The following is a 21,980-nucleotide window of genomic DNA, read 5'->3' as shown; positions in this document are numbered from 1 at the left end:
ATATACCATAAATAATAGGGCCTGAGGAACAAAGGGATCCCGGAGTATGTCCATCGATCCATGATGGTGGCAATGCAAGTAGACAATGTAGTTCAGATGGCATTGTGGATCACTAGTCAAGGCATAGAATACAGAAGCAGAGAGGTTACGCTCCCAATTTATAAAATCTTGATCAAGCTAGTGTGTGTAGCTCTGTTCACCAAGATATGGGAAGGATGTGCTAGCACTGGGGAGGATGCAAAAGAGATTCACCAGGATGCAGTAAAGTTATGAGGAAAAGCTATGACTTTTCTCCCTGGAGCAGAAGAGGTTAAGGGGGAATCTGAGATATATAAACTAGAGGTCACAGGTTTGGGGTAAGGGGAAAGAGATTCAGAGGGGAAGTGGTGGGTACCTTCTTTACCCAAAGAGTGACAAGCACTTGCTTGAGGTATTAATTGAATCTGGGTTGCTAACAGCATTTAGAAAGGGTCTAGATTCTAGAGCAGAGGTTCCCAAACTTTTTTTATGGCATGGACCCCTACCATTAACTGAGGGGTCTGTGGGGATCCCTGCTCAAGAGGGACACTTGAACTGCTTAGGCATAGAGGCTTAAGAACTGGGTGCTGGCCGATGGGTTAATACAGAAGAATGCATGGACAAGCTGGTCAGATGGCCTGTATCAAAACTATATGATTCTATCATCTTGTGATTATATAAAATTAGTCAGATAGGCAGAATCTCATCTTTTTTGTTGAATATGAGGAAAATAAAGGGAGTTTAAAAGATACAGCATTAAAATGAATAAGCAGGGGAGTATATATGCTATCTAACAATAACTGTCTGTGTATTTGATTTGTTATTTTAATATTTACCAGTAATACTCTGTCTCATCACATAGTCATACTGAGATATATATATGATTACATTGAAAGATCTTTTTATTGTCATAAATTACTTGAAGAATGTACAGGGCAATAAGCTCCAGATGACCAATGAAATCTAAAGTGCTTATGAATAGGTGATCAGTGAGTTAAACCAGATCTGGGACAAAAATTAGACCATAATTTACTTAGTCACAAGGAATGATTAACTGATTTTTCTAAATTTTCTTAGTTATCCTTTTAGTTTGCCATTCATTTTAAAGAAAGAATACATTATTTTATATGTACATTCACAACCACATCCTAACATGATGGTTTTGTTATGTTAGTGCAAGTTCCAAGGTTGAAAATATGCAAGGATTAAATAACAATTGGCTGATTCTAATTATAACACACAAACTTAATATCAAAGTACATATATGTCACCATATACAACCTTGAGATTCATTTTCTTGCAAACATTCACAGCTAAACGAAGAAATGCTATAGAATCAATGAAAAACTGCACACAAAGGCCGACAAACATCCAAAGTGCAAATATAAAAATAAATAAATAAATAACTCTGAGGACACGAGTTGTAGAGATCTTGAAAGTGAATACATAGGTTGTGAAATCAGTTCAGTGTTGAGGTGAGTGAAGTTATTCACACTGCTTCAGGAGCCTGTTGGCAAAGGGCAATAACCATTGCACAGAGCAAAGATAAACTCACGCACTGAAGTCACATGGGATGATGACAATGTCTGTGTTTATAAAAAAAAATGAAGACAATCAGGTGTCCACTATTAATTATATATCTCCTACCATGTCATATTTTGTTAACATACTGGAATACTAATGGCTATCAAAGGGGAGTAAAGAATCCCATGCAGGGAAGAGTTCAGTTATAATTGATTAGAGGCAGTCACAACTAATATTAAAAATAAAATCATTGGCCTTTGCACAGTGCACTGAAAATGTTCTGACTGTCGTGGCTGTACAAATGAAGATAGCTGGAGTGATGTAACAGAGGTGATTGCTGCAGCCCAAGCTTGGTGCCGACTGAGTTGCTCCTTGGCGAAGAGCCCTCAAGTCATGGATTTGATCTTTGCAAAGGCTAGCATCTGTCTGCTGCCACTTTAGTTAGATTGATGGCAACCAGGGATGGGGATGAAGGGGACTGTGCTCAAAGCAGCCCCAGTGGCAGCAGTCAGGCAGGCAGGGTCAGTCACATTGGCTCACTGGTTGTCTCAGCGATAGCAGGAAGCAGCCCTTGCACCATGTTGGCAGTAATTGCATTGGCTGCAACTGCTGTAGACAATTGTGTTGTTTGTGCATCTGTGAATAGATCTCTAAGATGAAAATCATACACCGTGCTTTGTAAACTGACCTAAATTCTTCTCATTCTGGTTCTAGTAGGACTTATTCCCTAGGACTCTTGGCAACATCATCTTGAAGTACAGTGTCAGTTTCCAGTCATATTCATCTCATCACCATATCTCTTTCAATGCCTCCATTACCTGGTACTGACTGAGCAAATACTTCTTACAAATAACATTTGGCAGATCAAAGCTGGGAAACCCTTCTCTTGTCATTGACTTCTTCCCCATTTGATCCAGTCTCTTGCAATCTTGGTACCATATCGGACTCGACAGTGAGATTCTGTTCACAAGTGCATGCCAAATTACCAAGATAAGCAGTTATCACTTCTGCGACTCCACCCCACATCTCAGTTCATCTGTTACTGAAACCCTCAAACATACCCTTGTCATCTCTGAGCTGGAAAGCAGCTATTGTTTTATTTCTCATAAGCGTGGGTCATCTAAATACCTTCTGCCCATCTACTCGCCCTGTGCAGTGTCCATTCTCCCAGCATCTCTGTGCGTGCTGGTCTGCGCGGGTTCTTGGATTAGCGACATTCTGATTTTAACAATATCTTTCAAATAGCCAGCTCTGGAACCTCTTCTAGTCCCTCGGCCTTGGATGTCTTGGCACTCTACCTATTTTGGCATTTTTCACAATGCTTATTTTATTTGCTTCTGTCCTTAGGGGTTACAAGTGCAATTGGTAGTGTTATTTTTCGTGTTCTTTTTATTAAAGCACATGACAAAACTAAGTAATCGATGTGTTCTGATGAAGGGTCTTTGACCTGAAAAATTAACACTGTTCCTCCTTCCAAAGGTGTAGCTCGATTGGCTGAGTGTTCTGTTTTTATTTCAGATTTGTAGTATCTGCAGTTTAATTAGCACAACCTTCCTGTATGTCTTCACTTGTATGAAAAGCAGCCAAATTTCTGGCATCAATACTTCTCTTCATCATGGAACCACTTGTAATTTAAAGAATATTTTTCCATTATTTTCTTCTGTTTCTGTTCTATTTTTAAATTGATGCCAATTTAAAGGCACTGCGTTTGTTGTCTTCATTTTCTGGAAAGATTTCCAGAAAATGAAGACCATGTCAACAGATAGAAAGATGAGCATGTATGCTAATAACAGAATACTACAGTGCTACATTTATTCTATCCTGACTTATGGAAGTGAATACTGGACCATTTCCCCAGCAATAGAAAAGAGACTAGAAGCAGCTGAATTATGGTTCTACGGGAGAAAGTTAAAAATACCATGGACCACACTCACATCAAATGAAGAAGTTCTCAAAAGGGCCCAAACAGTTGGATCACTCATACCAACAATAAGAGAAAGACAACTCAGATTCCTAGGACACATCATGCAGAAAGATGAACTAGGAAAACTCATACTCTCTGGGAAGATTGAGGGGAGCAAACCTAGAGGAAGACCTCGGCTTATGTACATCAAAAGCCTAGCCAGGTGGCTACACATTGAGGAAATGGAAGTCATCCAAAAAATGATGGAGAGATCTATATGGAAAACCATGGTCACCAACGTCTGCATCGGATATAGTACCTAGACAAGACAGATAGACCACATTTGCTATGAACGATACTTATATACTAGAAATGAGACCTTACCAAATATCAGGAAGGAATTTGAAACGGTTAACATAGTAAAGCTGTTTCCACTTGTGGATGAGTTTAATCTGGTGTTCATGCATACAGTAGAATAATTACTAATAAATGCATAGAGTTCTACAGCGCAGAAATATGTCTTACAGTCCACTTCATCTATGTCAACTATGTTGTCTATCCACATGGATCCCATTTACCCCTGTTTGCCTGTATCCCTCTAGTACTTTCCTACCTAAGTACCGGTTCAAATACCTTTTAGGCATTATAATAGTAGATGTCTGTACTTCCTCTGACAGTTTGTCCCAGATGTTCACTATCTCCTGTATTCTGGATTCCCCCACCCTGGGAAAAAGATTCTGACCTCTTATCCTCTGTGTGCCCCTAAAATTGCTACCATATCTTTTCAATGCTGTGGCAACTGGAAGCATAGATGTTGTACTACTATTGATTATAAATTATTATAAATTGCACATAAATTCAATTAAAAACAAAACTCTGCACAGCTGCCTCATGATGTCCCACCTCCTGTAATGCCTCACCCGATAAAGGCAAGCATACCAAATACTAATTTCACAAACTTATCCACCTTCCAGGGAGTTTACACCTTATGGTCCCTCTGCAAATCAATGCTTCTAAGGCCCCTGCCATTTAATTTATATATCCTAACAGAATTTGACCTCCTGCAGTACTTTACCCTACACTTGTCTGGATTAAATTTCATCTGCCACTGTCGTCCCCAACTTTGCAGCTGATCTATGTCCCATTGTATCTTTAAATGCTTTCTTTGCTGCAATTCAAACAATTTTATGTTGACAGGGAATCCAGAATAAACTTCATTACTCAAAGGGTTAAGAGAATCTGGAATCTACTGTCACAAGGAATGGCTGAGGTGAAAAGGATAGGCAGTTAAAGGAGAAGGCGGATAATTATCTGGAGCAGAAAAAACTCAAGCACTATATGCAAATAACTCAGATGAAATAGAAACCTTATGTGGGGAATAAACATGCAGGAAGCCTAGGCTGATTGGACCAAATTTCCAGTACTGCAGATTTTATTTAATATTCTTTATTGCCACATGGTCGGTAAATTAAGAGCTGAGATCTTTTTCTTTTAATTCAAACAAATTTAAACAACTCCATATTTCATGCTATATTAAAAGCAGAATGCTGTAAACAAACCGCATGATAATGCATAGTGATGGTCTGTAAGTGAACACACTTTGACAGAATAGACTGATCCTTGCTTTAGTAAATTCAAGATGAAGGCAGCACATGGATAATATTACATCATCAATGGCAAGATGAGGGTTTGCCTGATACTTTATTCCTTTCAGAACTTGATTCTGGATGCTCATCTTTTCACAAAAAAAATAGGTTCCATGATTTTACAAATCCTATCATTCAATCGAATCTTATAATAGTGGCAGTCTTTTTGATAATTTCCTTGAAAAGCTGCATACAATCTCATGTTCCATCACAATAACACTGACATCCATTGACATTATTAGACTATTAGGGGAATTACTATGTGAATACTTTTAACACACATTTAATGATTATACTCAAGGAAAATACATATTCTTGTTATCGAAGCAGCAAACAGAAAGAATAAGATTTATTTTTCTCAGACTATCACAGGTTTAAAAAAAATTTAGAAAAGTATTTTATTTGTTAACCCTACAAATCCTGCAGTAGCAATTATGCACCCAGATACTTTATTCTATATTTTCTGAAAATGTATGTATGTATTTATTTAATTATATTTTTCAAAATCAAGTTTATACAATGTCAGTATGGTATATATACAGGAATTCATTTTGAAGATGCCATCTGAGTAAAAATGTATTTTGTGCCCTACAAAAGTAATTTAGTACTCAGAAGGTTAATTTTTCTTTGGGGCATGTTATATTACTTCCCATTTACAAATATGAATTATATTTTCCTTTATATTTTATGGTAGATTGTTGCTCATTTTTGTTCATTAAAATTCATGTATTTCAAAACAGTATGAATTGGTTTTCACCTCACTGTTATTTTTCCCCATACAAACAATAAATTGTTAGATAATGTCCAAGGGAAATGTGAAGAATTTACTTTCCCAGTTTAAATGAATGAACAGCATTGTGATTCAATGATATTCGTGTATGAATATATATACATGGAAATTCTTCTACCTATAAAAATACACATATTTAAATATTTACTGTATATAATTTAAATCTTTGAGCGTATGTTTATATATATGTATAGATTGTGAGTCAATTGATTTTTCTTCTTACCTATTGTACTAATTATATTATATAAAAGATATTTTTGTGGATTCATACATTTTAAATAGATATATGTTGTTTTCATAGGACTGAAAGTGTTTGTAGGTGTATGAATTGTACATGATCAGTATTCTCTGATTGTAGGTATCAATTCATTCTACTGCATTAAGTATAGAAGATTTTTTTGCAAATGGAATATGGTAAAATTTCTATTTCAGTTTACAACGGTGATATTGCACCTGTTTGAAGAAAAAGGCAATGTAATTCTAAAAGTTCAATTTTCATACAAGAGTAGTGTGAAAGTGATTTTTCATTCCTAACATTAAGCAGCTCAAAATGAATTTCAAATAAATTAATTAGGTCTGAACTCTTTAATAAATATTTCTCCCCTGTTTACAACCTATTACGGATTTTCTAACTATCTACAAAAATTTGTTCCATACTTATTTGCTATTGGTCTGGTGTCTAACAACCTGAAAACGTAAGTTTTCTTACATATCTCAACATCAAGAAAGATTTTAATGATTAGGAGCCTGAGATAATATATTTGGCATCTTTTACAAAACGGCCAGTTTTATTGCAGCATAGAGAATAATTGGATATAAAATACCAGGAGCAAGATCCAAAATGTCCTGCTCAACGACATTTAAAACTCCATGAAAAAATGAATGATTCCAGGTGCACTGATTTGTAGAAATCACGTAAATGGCAGGTATCCATTCTCTCAGCATTGTCATTTTCAGAGGGGTGGAGGGTCATATTTTATAACTACTTAAACCAGTGCAATTGGAGGCTGCCCATGTCTTGTCCAGACATCAGTGTCAGCACTATCTTATGAATCTAGGTCATAGCAGCTTCAGCAAGATGAAAAAGAAAACTTAGCTCTGCAGTCATTCATCAACACAACAACTAGAAAATAAAGATAAAAATCTGCCACTTACCTGCAGGTACTTGCAGAATTTAATCATAAATATTTTAGCAACATATCTGAAATCTTTTACTCCTTGGCTACACTTTTAACTTCAATCTAATGGGCATAAGAGGAGTTAGCTTTTTGGGTTTTTTTTATGCAAAATGGGTAAGGGAACACAGGTACTAATGAGAAGCCGGGGACAGGGGGAGGGGAGACACAATACAGTTTACATGCTGCCTCTTTTTAATTTAGATTGGCTCTATAGGCATGAATCATGAATAGATTTGCTTCTGTTGTTCAGAGTAACGGCGAGCCACAGCAGCCATCAGAAAGTTTACAAAGAATAGAGACTAGATCACAATGGGCCCTGCAGATTTGGCAGCATTCATCTTTTAACAAAGTCAAGCATATGCTGCCTTGAGTGCAGCATCTTTGCATGCTCAATGACGTGTTTAATGTCACCTTTCCCATTGTAAATCATCCCAGAGTAAAACCGCAAGGGACAAGTACACTCAGAATAAAGTAAGTAGAGGACTAAAATTCATCAACAAAACTGCTTTATTTTCCATGAGGCTAGGTAATTATTCTTTCCTTCCTCCCTCTCTGGAAGAAAAATAAAGATTTACACTGAGATACCGGCATCTAATTGTTTTAATTCCACGTAATAAGAGAGTAAGCATTACATTGTAAAAAATATTGCACATCATTAATGACATGCAGAAACATCTGATTAATTCACACAGACAATCTGTTTTCTGGGCTGCTAGTGGAACTGCTGGTGTGAAGAGAGCTTCTGGAGACATGTCAGTTAACATCAAACAGCTCAGCGTTGCCAGCTGTGATTAATCGAAGACTTTACAAGATTGTTTGTTATCAGCAACGTTTTAAATGGAATGTCCATGCAGTATATAATAAACAGGGAAGATCTCTCCATCACCTGAGGTAATGTATGTTCTCACTTTCAGGAAGGAGGACAAAACAAAGCAGAGCTGTCAGCTTCGAGCTGCAGAAGAGCAGGGTCTGGATTTAGATGATGAAGTAAAGGAGTTATTCGTTTAATTTGGGGCTGTTACAATGCAAATATATGGAATAAACAGTTCTCTGCACAATATATTATTTTCTCTTTGCTGACAACATTAGAAACAAGAAGAAATATTGTAACAGCTACCATAAAATCATTAAAATCTTGATTGAACGATTACCTGTAATCATCACAGACACTGTTGTAGTACTTGTTAAAAAATACATTTCAAATCCTTCAAAATCATAAAAGTTTTGAATTTTGTGTTTTTTACGCATACTAATTAAACAATTTTTTACTCTTCTTTCTGGTTTGTGTTTACAACAGTATTTTGAACAAGTCAAATTTAATGCTTTGTCAGCAAACAAATTGTTGGAAATCTGAATCTTCTTCCTGCAAAATGAAAAAAAAAGCTAAATAAAGGTATGACAGGAAGCTTAAATCAAATTTTGTCCTTTAAAGTAAGCCGCGGTTTGTTGTTTGGTTTGTGTTTACGACTTTTTAAAGCATTTATAAAAATCGTAACTTCAGAATGGGCAAGGTATTTGGCAGTCTGTGCCAGTATTAACATATTGTCAAGCTGGACACAAGGGAATGCAGAAGGTTTGGTTCAGTAATGATTGTGGTAATGCTACCTGGTTGTTGGACACTAGCCTTTGCTCTGCATGGGGAGGGAAGTAGTTGAATCAGGGTCATTCAGCATTTGTCCTGTGCACTGGCTCCCTGTTTTCTATCCTCTCCACTTCTTTAATATTATCCTTTTGTATAACCGATCTGTAAATACACAAAGAAAAAAATACATTTTGTAAATAATGCCAATATTTAAATTGGTGGCGTCTGTGTTGAATTCAGCAGAAATCAGGCAGGCAAAAATTAAAATAAATTTTAAATATGTCGCACATCCCTAACGTTCAGATTTCAATTACTGACATTCCCAGCATGGTCATCAATACAGAGTAAGGGCTTAGTTTCCTATACTACGTTGTTATTAGGCTGAATTTAAAGGAGTGGATAATACAAGATTTGGGGATTGCCTTTTCTTTTGCCTCACAATGCAAGTACAAAGCGTTGACATTGCATTCAAACTGGCGACTGCACCAGCATCATTAAATTGGAAAATTCAGCCCATAGGGATATTCAAATGTTATGGAATGATATATCATGACATGCTAAACCCACAGCACTGTCTATTTTTCCTTTATCATAATGATAAACTATGAATCATATTACAACTCTGGGCAAGCAACAGAAATGAGATTCACGGAAAAAGAAACTTCTATCGTTTTTGAATACGGGGAGCTACAAAATCAATGATATTCTGCAATATTGTTTGACGGTTGTAAAGATGTAACAAAGCCTTCTGCAGTGGCTTTTGAAGAAATCTGCACATATTCTGAAAAATGTAGCAGAACTTCAGCCCACAAAGGGTAAAGCACCTTTCAGGTTTCCTAAAACAACAGCACCTCCAGAGCCGAGATATTAATGTCTCTTTAGGAAAAGGGGCTCTGAAAGAATTCATCAGTATTCTTTTCTTTATTAACAGTGTTTTGATCCTGAAGAGCCCTTTAAAAATGAGAACAAAGGTGATGACTTTTATTAGGTTAAGATTTATTGAAACAGTCTGTTTCCACGACGACTGAGGTCCCTTCTTCAGGTGTAAAAGTAATGTAGGGATGTAAAATCCATGATCCATTTTATTAAATCAAACAAATCATCATCTCAGTAAAACTGGCCACAACATCAAACATCACTACATGAAAACAATCTGCTAAACAGAGGCTCTTTTTCAATGATTGAAAGAAGCTTCCTGTCAATAGACGCTTGGCTGTTGATACGTGTCACACACACAGGGATGTGTATGAATTCCTTGCAGTCCCCCCTCACCAACATTCAATTAAAAAAAGAACTTTTTATAAATGTCACTTTGAAACTTCGAACTTTAAATTGTGCTATTATAAAAAATTCATGCCCAGAATGATCTGATAATTCACTGTTCTGATACCAGCAGATGTTTTGTCTAACATGTTCCCCGAAGCAGTACTTTGCCTTCATATCTTTCATTTCCAGTTGCTATCTGCAGACTGTGGGATGTCATGTACATACCCTATAGCAATACGCAGCTATTCGCATCTAACACCATGGCGGGTAATGAGCTTCACAAGATGCTTGTCGCAATAACTTTGCACTTCCCTAACCATATGGAACACAACACTCTGAAGCCCACAGACACTTTTTTTTATTATTACAGTTCAGCTCCTTAAAACATAATCTGTGTGATGTCTACTGATGGTATGCCAGGAGCCGCTGAAAACAAAGTTAACACTTGTACACATCATCTGTTACAAACATCTAATTTGGGAAGATAAAATTCCATAGAATCAAGGCTTTTGCTGACTCGTAGCTTTATCTCTTTTTTTTGTAGCCCCGTCTTTTTTATGAACTATGCATATGTATTGAAAAGGATTTGTTTTCCCTGGATACCAATTTGCATAAAGTGCAAGCCATCATTGGTTAGAGAGAAGCAAATTACTTCTCCAGCAAGATCTCACAATTTTTTTTCTACAAACCGCAGACCGAGGTTGTTAATAGCACTTAGCTAGATATGCAAAGTATCACTTTTCTCAAACCAGCTTGATCAATGAGAGAAAAGAAAGAAATTATTGAATTAAGTGCTAGGCCAATCATTTAACAATTCCCTCAGCTGCCTTTGCAAGAACCCTTCTCTTAAGTCTCTGGTCTAAGAATTTAGAGTAATCATGTAAAAATGATACCCTTGTGCTCTATGATCTGCTGAATCTCTCTAATGCCTGATCCCAGAAGAGAGCTTATTAATGGAAAGATGCAGTGCTTCTTTCTGCTCCTGTTTCACCAGAATATCTCTCATGGATTCACCAATAAACCCACTGCTGATAAAGTAACTATAATGAACTTCTCTTTTATAACAGTACAATCCCTGTGTAGAGCCGCTGTATTATTTACCCACTATGTTATGCTGCATAATGGCTGGCTGAGTGCATTGACTGGCCTGCGATTGGCTTCTGTGGGTATTAAGAGGATATAAATAAGAAAGGGAAAGTGTGTGGGTCTTAGGTTATATTAGCTACATCTGTTTATCGGGTAATTTTGTTCCTTCTTCAGATAACTCTCCAAGGGAAAAAATGCTTTAATAGACCAATCAAGCAACAATCCTGGTTTTACAGCTGACTACCTGTGCAAAAATGATGGGTGTAAATTAGGGTCCAAAATCCAGGTATTTTTCACATTTAGAAGGTACTTCAGTTCTGCACAAAAATCAGACATACTGGGTTCATTACTGGACTTTACTTTCAATTCCTCGAACAAACATTGAAATGTTCACTGTTCCATGGAACTGAAGGGGGCAATACTGATTCAGATTTAGCTCCCTCAGTGGAAAGTAGTTTCCCCAAATTTAGCATTGGTTGGATGAATTCTTTGGTAGGTGTTTGTGACACTAGTACAGAATTAAATTCCAAATAAAGATAAGCTATTGTTTGTGTTTCGGGACTATTAAATGCATTAGCTTGAAGAAGATGGACATAGTCTGGAATGATCTTTTGACCAACATGAAGACAATACATTCTACCAACTTACAATTCATTCTCATGCGTCTTATGCTTTATTATTCAATGGACTGGTCTGTTTAGAAAATGTTGTCCTCATCAAGTTAGAGGTGACAGCACTGTGACAGCACATATTTCATTTCTTTGTACTATTTCAGCAGTAAAGAATTCTGCTGGGAGACAACATTTAGGGTGGAGTTTTTGGGCCAATTTCATTCCAGACGTTAAATCACATTTTTCAGTGCAAATTCTTTTACAAGTTATGTTTCACTTGTAACTTCTGCGTTTGACTCAAAGTAAAATTGATTTTCAAGTAAGTGCCTGATTACCAGAGATGAATTGTTTATCAGCTTGACTTGCACAGGAACTTGGAATCTCACTTTGTCCTGAACTTATGCAAAATTGTTCTCTCACTTGGTTTTTGACTCACACCACACACATCACTTGTTCTCATGAATAGCTCCTGATTTTTCATCCCATGATCTGTTAACAACATGCCACAGTTGTGGAATCTTTCATTCAGGTGAAGTACATTCAGCCCATCAAGTATCTTCTGGGGAAAAAACATTTTCTCTTTTTCATAGCTAAAATCATGTGGTTATTGAACTCTCCAAACTGCCTCTGTCAGGAATGCTTGACAATTGATCTGCTGTTTTGCAGCAGTAGGAAGAAGGCACTTACCATACACCCTGGATGCATCTTCATAAAATTCTGCTCCAGTGAGACCCTGAATAAAGAATTGGGTCCACAGTCCTTTGTTACAATTCGTGTTTTATTGGATAGAAATTTCATGAAGTATCAAAGTGGGAAGACCTTTACACAGACTGCTTTTACAAGGCTGTTAACCCACAGTTGTAAAGACTGTAGGGTGAGAATAATGTTATAAATTGATATAATTATGCATTGTAAGATAATGCAAAATGGGTTATAAAGAATAATTTGCAATTATATATGGATTTTCACTCCTCATCATGCAATTGGTTTTACTGTATTAGTAACAGCAATTAGCACACAATAAAGTCCTGCAAATAACATTGACAATCTGCTTGTTGGTAATATTAGTAAGGTAGGCATGTTCTCTTTCAAGTGGGCAACAGGAAATCATCTTGAAACATTTTCAGCATTTGTAGCATTTCCAACTGAATTGAACACCATTTTATCAAAGCTTACTCAAAAATTTGTTGTAGGTTTCAATGTGGCTTCTAAGTGTTTCTTGCTGTCTACTTGTAGCATTGATTTAATGCATGTTTTATATTAATATTGGTCAATAGACAATAGACAATAGGTACAGGAGTAGGCCATTTGGCCCTTTGAGCCAGCACCGCCATTCACTGTGATCATGGCTGATCATCCACAATCAGTACCCTGTTCCTGCCTTCTCCCCATATCCCTTGACTCCGCTATCTTTAAGAGCTCTATCTAACTCTTTCTTGAAAGAATCCAGAGAATTGGCCTCCACTGCCCTCTGAGGCAGAGCATTCCATATATCCACAACCCTCTGTGTGAAAAAGTTTTTCCTCAACTCTGTTCCAAATGGTCTACCCCTTATTCTTAAACTGTGGCCTCTGATTCTGGACTCCCCCAACATCGGGAACATGCTTCCTGCCTCTAGTGTGTCCAATCCCATAATAATCTTATATGTTTCAATCAGATCCCCTCTCATCCTTCTAAATTCCAGTGTATACAAGCCCAGTCGCTCCAATCTTTCAACATATGACATCCCCGCCATCTCTGGAATTAACCCAGTGAACCTACGCTGCACTCCCTCCATAGCAAGAATGTCCTTCCTCAAATTTGGAGACCAAAACTGAACACAATACTCCAGGTGGGGACTTAGACGAGGGAATTAAATGCAGCATCTCCAAGTTTGTGGATGACACGAAGCTGGGCAGCTGTGTTAGCTGTGAGGAGGATGCTAAGAGGATGCAGGGTGACTTGGATAGATTAGGTGAGTGGGCAAATTCATGGCAGATGCAATTTAATGTGGATAAATGTGAGGTTATCCACCTTGGTGGCAAGAACAGGAAAACAGATTATTATCTGAATGGTGGCCGATTAGGAAAAGGGGAGGTGCAACGAGACCTGGGTGTCATTGTACACCAGTCATTGAAAGTGGGCATGCAGGTACAGCAGGCGGTGAAAAAGGCGAATGGTATGCTGGCATTCATAGCAAGAGGATTCGAGTACAGGAGCAGGGAGCTACTATTGCAGTTGTACAAGGCCTTGGTGAGACCACACCTGGAGTATTGTGTGCAGTTTTGGTCCCCTAATCTGAGGAAAGACATTCTTGCCATAGAGGGAGTACAAAGAAAGTTCACCAGATTGATTCCTGGACTTTCATATGATGAAATACTGGATCAGCTAGGCTTATACTCTCTGGAATTTAGAAGATTGAGGGGGGATCTTATTGAAACATATAAAATCCTAAAGGGATTGGACAGGCTAGATGTAGGAAGATTGTTCCCGATGTGGCGGAAGTCCAGAATGAGGGGTCACAGTTTGAGGATAAAGGGGAAGCCTTTTAGGACCGAGATGAGGAAAAACTTCTTCACACAGAGAGTGGTGAATCTGTGGAATTCTCTGCCACAGGAAACAGTTGAGGCCAGTTCATGGGCTATATTTAAGAGGGAGTTATATAAGGCCCTTGTGGCTAAAGGGATCAGGGGTATGGAGAGAAGGCAGGTACAGGGTTCTGAGTTGGATGATCAGCCATGATCTTACTGAATGGCGGTGCAGGCTCGAAGGGCCGAATGGCCTACTCCAGCACCTACTTTCTATATGTTTCTATATGTTTCACCAGGGCCTTGTACAACTGCAGAAGGACCTCTTTGCTCCTATACTCAACTCCCCTTGTTATGAAGGCCAACATGCCATTAGCTTTCTTCATCGCCTGCTGTACCCGCATGCTTATTTTCAATCTTGAACATAGACATTTATTATATGAATATAATAAATAAATGAGTGAATTTACCACTCCAGAATTTACCACTCTTCCCCTCTGCCATCTAATTATTAAATGGACATTGAACCCATGAACACTACCTCACTTTTCTATTATTTGTTTTTGCACTATTTTTAATTTAGCAATTTAATATACATTTATATACTTAGGGTAATTTATTTATTTATTTATTCTTTTTTTCTATATTTAATGTATTGCATTGTCCTGATGCTGGTGATATTAAACCTTATTCTGATTCAGTAGAGAAGTAGAAATCCTTCAACACTAATGAGGGCATTGACTCAAAATTTATTGGAGCCAAACATATTGGTCATGTACTGCATAGGGAATTCAACAAGGGTTTTATTTCTTCAGATATTTATTTCTGCTCTTTTTAAGATTTTAACTTCCTTTAATGTGTCCCATTTGCTATGAGCATATTGCTTACTCCATTAAACAGGGTATCACATGATAATAGTGAGAATATTATCTTCATTACTGAGTTTATTTTGTTTACTTCATGTTCACACATATCTAATCTTTCTTATGAAAGCTGTGAAGCTTGACGTGAATTATTACTTTGCCAATAGATACTTGTAAACTTAGACGCAAGTTATTACACTAATAGATTTTTTTCCTCTTCTTGCATCTCATTCCCTGAGAGTTTGTTGAGGGTATAAGCTTTGTGGGTACTGCCAGTCCTCACCTTTCTCACCCAGGTGATTACTTCTCCTTGTAAATTGTGCTTTTGAAGATTCAGGCATGAAGAACATTTTAAATGAGCTCAGCTACTTAATCTCTATATTCCAAAGCTCTCCAATGGTGGATAGAGTTGTAGAGTCAAAAACAGGCTCTTTCGCCCTCCACATCCATGCTGATCTTTTTTTCCATCCATACTCATCCCTGTTGCCCACATTAGGCCCATTTCTATTCAAGCCTTACCTCTTTAAGGTCCGATCTCAATGCCTCTTAAATGTAGTGATCCAGATAACAACCACTCTCTGTGTGAATACTTGCCCCCTTAAAAACACCTTCTCATCTTAAAGCAATGCCTGTTTGATTTTGTTATTCCTACTTTGGGAAAAATATTCTGATGATCTATCCTGTCTATGCTTCAAATGCTGAAGCTCTCAGTCTGTGATATTACTGAAGGCATTAGTGTGTTCACAGTAATGTGAACATGTTAATTCTTTTTTAAAATACCTGATAAAAGAACTTAGTGTAAGTGGATTAAGCATAATGCCATTTCAAGACACAGGAGCAGATTTTGAATTAGTTGCCTATTAACTGTGGTGGAGCATCTCTTTAATAAGGTACAAGTGACCATATTTCTGCTTCTTTTTTTTGAAAATATTGTATCATCTGTTGAATGACTGACACCTCCTCCACTTACCTATCTCTGAAATGCATTTTTGTCCTTAATCATTTCAAGTTTATTTCTCCAGTTAAAGCAAACATCATTCCACTGGGACTTGCATGTTAGCATGGTAATTTAAATATCAACGGTGTCTAAATCCTGGTGTATGGTTTAAAAAGATACACATTCACAAATTCAATTGCAGTGAAATCATGGGCTAGAACTTGTATTTGTCTTGTGCAGATAGTAAACTATTTTTGTCTCTGTTCGTCATGCAAGGGCATGCATGCCAGTCTTGATCATTTCCCATTAATACACTACTTCTCCCTGGAGAGTGGGTTAACAGACTCAAGTCCCACCGTTATTAAGAGCCAAAATGAAGAGACAGTGGTGGGTGGCGAGGGGGGGCGGGGGAGGGTGCGAAAGTGGCCAAAACATTTAGTGTCCACATTGGTACCTTGAAGTCTCGGTCTCAGTCTGAAGACCTCAATGGTGGGGTAAGTATCAGTGGAAAAAGCAACAAACCCCATCCTTCCACTAACACTATATTATGCCCCTAAATTCACAGTCTGTTCAGCATTCATACACACACATCTCACAGTTTACACACATTTCCGGCTACAAAGGCATATCATGTAACGACACACTGCATCACACTCACAAACAGGCTTCTAGTTCTCTTACAGGACAAAGCTGGTGCCAACCGGGGAGGGATCTTATCATGTCTACAAGTTCCATCATTTGAAAGGGATGGGGACTTGTGATTGTGGGTTTGCCCATACCACAACCAGTCATTCAAAGTCATTTGAAGAGACAGGCTGATATTTCTAATCCTTTTTCTCCCCTCCTACTGACTCTTCAGAAAACAACGTCTGCTGCCTTCTGACAACTAGCAGATTCAAAGATGCCCCTTACTCCTGCCTCTCCAATCTCTATGATCTAACCCTTGTGACTTTCTCATTTCAGACACGCAGGACATATTGGTTGTCCAGACCCCAGCCATGGAGATACACTATTAGAAGACACATTTATCAGGTAGAACTGGGAGACATTATGTGCCATAATCTCTCAGGTGCACAAAAATCAAGGTTGATTACACAGGCAGTTGTTTCCAAGTGAAATTATGCCCATCATGAACTTGGACTAGTTGCTTCCAAATGATATTCAAGTCATTGCACCTTATGTTTTTGTGACATTAGTTGTGGTTTAATGGCATCCCTGTTTGGGTGACACCTTTTTCCACTCTACACCTCTCCAGCACCTAAATCATTCCATCCAGCCTTTACTTCTTACTCAATGCCGCATACTCACACTGCATGAATCTGTAAGCTCTCCCCATCTCTCCTGCAACCTCCACGGCAAATACTGTCTTTGTTGCTAATGTTGAGCTGTCCTTAAGGTCTGGTGTCATTCTGTCTTTGTTGCACAATAAAGTATTGGTAACTAAAATGAGCGTGGTCCTATCAGGAATTTCACAAAGGACAGATTTGATTTGACACCATTGGAAAATGCAAGGATGTTTTAACCAACCAGAAAAAATAACACCCATTTCCTAGGTTGTGGTGCCCAACAAACGGACCTCATATAAGTAGAAAATAAAGTATGATTTTTTTAAAAATTTAAATTACTATAGTTCAAATGAAGATATATAGACATCATTACAGACATTTTTTTATTAAACTTTATCAGTTCTTTAATACCATAAATTTGACTGTCAGGCTGGGTATGATAATGAGATGCTGCTGTAATAAAGAAATGATCACTGTGCTTGACATTATTGTTATTCTTCACCACATTATTCAGCTAAATCTGTTAAATATATCATGCAGTAGGAAACATATTTGACTGCTGCCAGCTTCAAATTTTATTTAGTAGTTAGGGAGTTAAAAATGCAGAATAATGATTTTATTTCATTACATGTAACTGGAAGAACGAGAGGTTCTGTCAGTTAAATACTTTCAGCAAGTGTCTGACCTATTATGAACAGAACAAAACTGTACAAGAACTGAAACATGCAAAAACTTGAGTTAATTGTGTTTCCTGACAATAGACTGCCTCAGTGCAGAAAATTCCCATTTACAGAGCTGAATGTGTCAAAAATGTATTCATAAATTGTAATTACCTGCCCTTTCAACCTTTGACAGGCGTAACTAAGAAATGCAATTGGTCTTTCAGAATGCAGATGTCAGATTTTCTGAAGAGAAAAAAGATTTAATGTTAGTTTTGGGTCCTTGAACATCTATGCTTGCTCTTCTGAAATTTGTCTTATTTTAATTCCATTTAAAGGTCTGCTTTTGTTGGAATATTTGATTGTATGTTGAAGCATATAGTATATTTGAAATTCTTTTGAAGTTAGACTGCACTCTAGATTTGGACAAATATACTTAAGATGTGTTTCAAGAGAATATTCTTGTTGATTCCAATTTGGAGAATTTTTATAGATTTGCATTACATTTGTCATTTAATTTTATTCACATTTTTGAAGAATGTTTCATTTAAACAGCTGTCAAGTCTCATGATAACTGATAAAATTACATAAATCTCATGTACAATGAGAACTACGTTAAAAGCAAGTAAGAGAGCAATAGTCATTTTCAAAGTATTTTCCTTTTAGGACTTTCCAAAAGTTGCCTTGGCCATTTTTTCCATTGGAAAAAGGAAATCTTTTTTGTAAAGCACACTTCCAGGTACAGAATATAATTTTGCCAACCTGTTTTTCGGAAATGTGTTCAATGTAACTCAAGTAATAAAGAGAGAGAGAAAGAAATTACTGACCATGGATTTTGAATTGATTAACTTGACCTGAAGCTGACCACCACCTTGTCAAAAGAGCAAGGAAGACTGTTTTAATCAAGCAGACAATCACGGAACTGGGGTGAAACAGTGACTGAGAGATCACAGCTTCCTCTTTTGATTCACTTGTTGAAAATGCAAATGCATATTAGGAAACTATTTCCAAGGTGTATTTATAATACCTATGAAGGAGAATGATCTTAACAAATGATTATGAAAAGCCACAATGTGGCGATTACCCATTCCCAGGACATTGCTTCATCTTAACTCGCTTGCGTCCCGAAGTCAAAGGGCTCTGCTTAGTTTAAAATCTTGCCCCTTCCTTACCTCAATTATACCAGTGTTTATGGATATTTTTCTACAACTGCAGTCATCAGTTCTGAAACATTAATGACACTTTTTCAGAATTACCGCTCACTTCCTAACATGCTGCTCTAATCTTTTTATAGATTATCAAGTAACACAAACACATTGAATGCCTGTAGATTACACAAGCTAGTACCATGATTTTTGCACAGCACAGATCCTTAAGCATCTGTGCTGGTATTTCTAAAACTTGCTTCATTTTCATTTGAGTCGAAGGATTGGTTTTGCCGTTGAAGTAATAAATTAGATTTTTTAAAATTACACTGCATCCAAGGTCTCTAGTTTTTATATTAAGATGCTTCAGGTTCACTTCCTTACTAATTTTTCCCTCTTTTTTTCCTTTCTATGGACTCTTGTCCTTGCTGGAATGAAGCTAACCAGCAATAGGTAGCCTCTAGTATCTCAGCCAATGGCTAATAAACCTCATTTACAATTGGCAGTAGATTTTATTGGCTTATAGAAGTCTTAGTCATATTAGCCTTCTGAAGATCTTTCTTTGATAATAATTAGGAAAGGAGGGTCTTTGACTTTTTACCTCTCTGTAACCAGGACTTTTGGAATGAACTATCTCATAAGTAAACCTCGGGATTCAGCTCTAGGACGATTTTGGAATGTATAGCTGAGCTGCTCACCAAGTAAGCTTAATGAGCCAGCAATAATTTAGGAATGTTGAGACCCTGCAGTTTTCTTCTGCACACAGCTTTAAGCTCAAACATAAGAAAGGACTGGAAGCAAGCAATGCCACTTGCCCATTCCATAGTGTAAATGAGAAAGGTAAGAGTTCCAGAGCTTATGGAAAGCAGAGAAACAGCAGATGTTTGGAATGTGGAACAACAGCAGGAAGGTTCTAACCAAGAGTCTTTAACCTGAAACGTAAAATTCTGTTTCTTTGCCTTACCTGCTAAGTATGCCGAGCATTTTCTTTATTTGTTCCAGAGTTTGTACAGTCTGGTTTCAAGATTTTGATGGGTAAAACTTTCAACAGGATGAAGAAGTTCATCATTAGGAGCTCAGGAGGATTGAGTGAGAAGTTTTAAAAGTGCACAAGATTCAAACAAAAAGCCTGCAGATGCTGGACATCTGAAATAAAAAAAGGAACACAGATGTACCTGACCTGCTGAATGTTTCTGCCGTTTTCTGATAGAAGGAAAGCTCTCTGGATCAACAATATTGACTTTGATTATCAACTCAATTACTAATGAAGTGTGCTTTCAATAAGGCAATCTATTTGTGATTGTGACTTACTTGCTGCCCGTTACACCACTGGCACTTAGGGCAGCAATGAAGGTCCTCCATCTTCATTGCTATTTCCATAACATTTTTGTTACCAGTCAGGGTTGCTAGCCCGGAGCTGAACACTTGAACTTGGAGGACCAGTGGACTACTCTTAGTCTGGCCTCTACCCTTTGACATGTGTGGCATGAGTGACCCTAGCAAGAGTCAAAGCACAAGGCCCTGTTTCCAGCCAACATAGCTCTCCGGGTCATTGAGGCACCCAAGCCTCCAAGTTCTCTGACAAGGTTGTGGTTCTCTTGGAGGATTTGTGATTTTGAACACCAGATATTCTGAGAAAATAATTTCAATGGACCTTAGTGAAAATTTCTGGAGGTATTAATAATGGAAACTGTGAAGCAGCTGCAGTGTTCCAATGGTTAAAATACTGGGACGCTTAAACTGAGTGGATTGTAAAAAATGGTGTGCAATGGCCAGATTTGACAAAAAAACAAAGTTGTTTCTGAAAATTTGAAATCAAAGCTAAAAGCAGAAAAATTGTAAAGGACTCAGAAGGTCAAAGAACACCTATGGAGAGTCAGTTGATACATCCCTAGAAGGTATTTCATTGTGACCATACTGAGAACACTGTGTCAACAATGAAACTTTTTACTGATGGAAAATGAATTACTAATGGCATTGTAATAGAACCTTTGCCAATATTATTAATTTTGACTATCTTTAAAACAATATATTAGATGTCAAACAACCTTTTTCGTTTGGATGAGGTTGTGGCTAACTTCTCTGCTGCACATTTTCTAACAGAAAGTCTCTCTCAGCAGATCCACAGATCTGAGAAATGGCTTCAATTTGCCTGATTTGCAGCACTCATGATTTTCCGGTTGTTAAGGTTAATCATTGGAAAATTGGGACACACTGACCCCTGCACCTAAATCTCCAATCTGTATTCCCATTGGCTATGCACGAGTCTGTGTATGTGTATGTGTGTGTGTGTGTTTGTGTGTGAGAGAGAGACAGAGACTGGGGAAATACTGACAGCTATCCAAAGGATAAATTCATGGGTGTGACAGAATGGAAATTTATTTTAAAAGTTAAAAGTGTTCCATTTGTTACTGCAGATCTCACTCAAGTCAGGATCTAAGAAAATTATGTTGGTATCATGCAGATTAGAGGTATGATTGCCATCGGGACTAATTTTAGTTATAGTCATTCAAACATCAGAGTGGGTAATAAAAATAAAATTAACATTTCAGAAAGGTGGGATCTACAGAAATATATCCTAATGATACCATGATTGTGACTGATGTCCCTCCTGTGTTTACCAGCACAGTTCCCGCTGATCTTTTTTATTACTTACCAAAAATTATTATTGCTATCCTGTAACAATGTTTTGTTGGTAAATCTTCATTACCACCTCCTTGGCAATATTCTGGCATGAAATATCAGTATCCATTATAGAGACCGAATGATTTTTGTCCTTTGATTCTAACAGGATGTAACTGGGGTAGATTCCACGATGAGAATCAATCTACACAGCCCCACTGCTAGTCCACTGCTAGAAGTTTCAAAATTTCAAACAGATTCTGTTTAAGTAACAAATGGAGAAAAACCCTTTGTTGATATTGAGACACAATATCTTTCTCCTTTTCTGTCTGGCACTCTTAGCAATAAGATTTTTTT

This window comes from Mobula hypostoma, chromosome 8 (genome assembly GCF_963921235.1).
Source record: "Mobula hypostoma chromosome 8, sMobHyp1.1, whole genome shotgun sequence".
Taxonomy (NCBI): Eukaryota; Metazoa; Chordata; class Chondrichthyes; order Myliobatiformes; family Myliobatidae; genus Mobula; species Mobula hypostoma.
Note: the sequence above shows the minus strand (reverse complement) of the source record.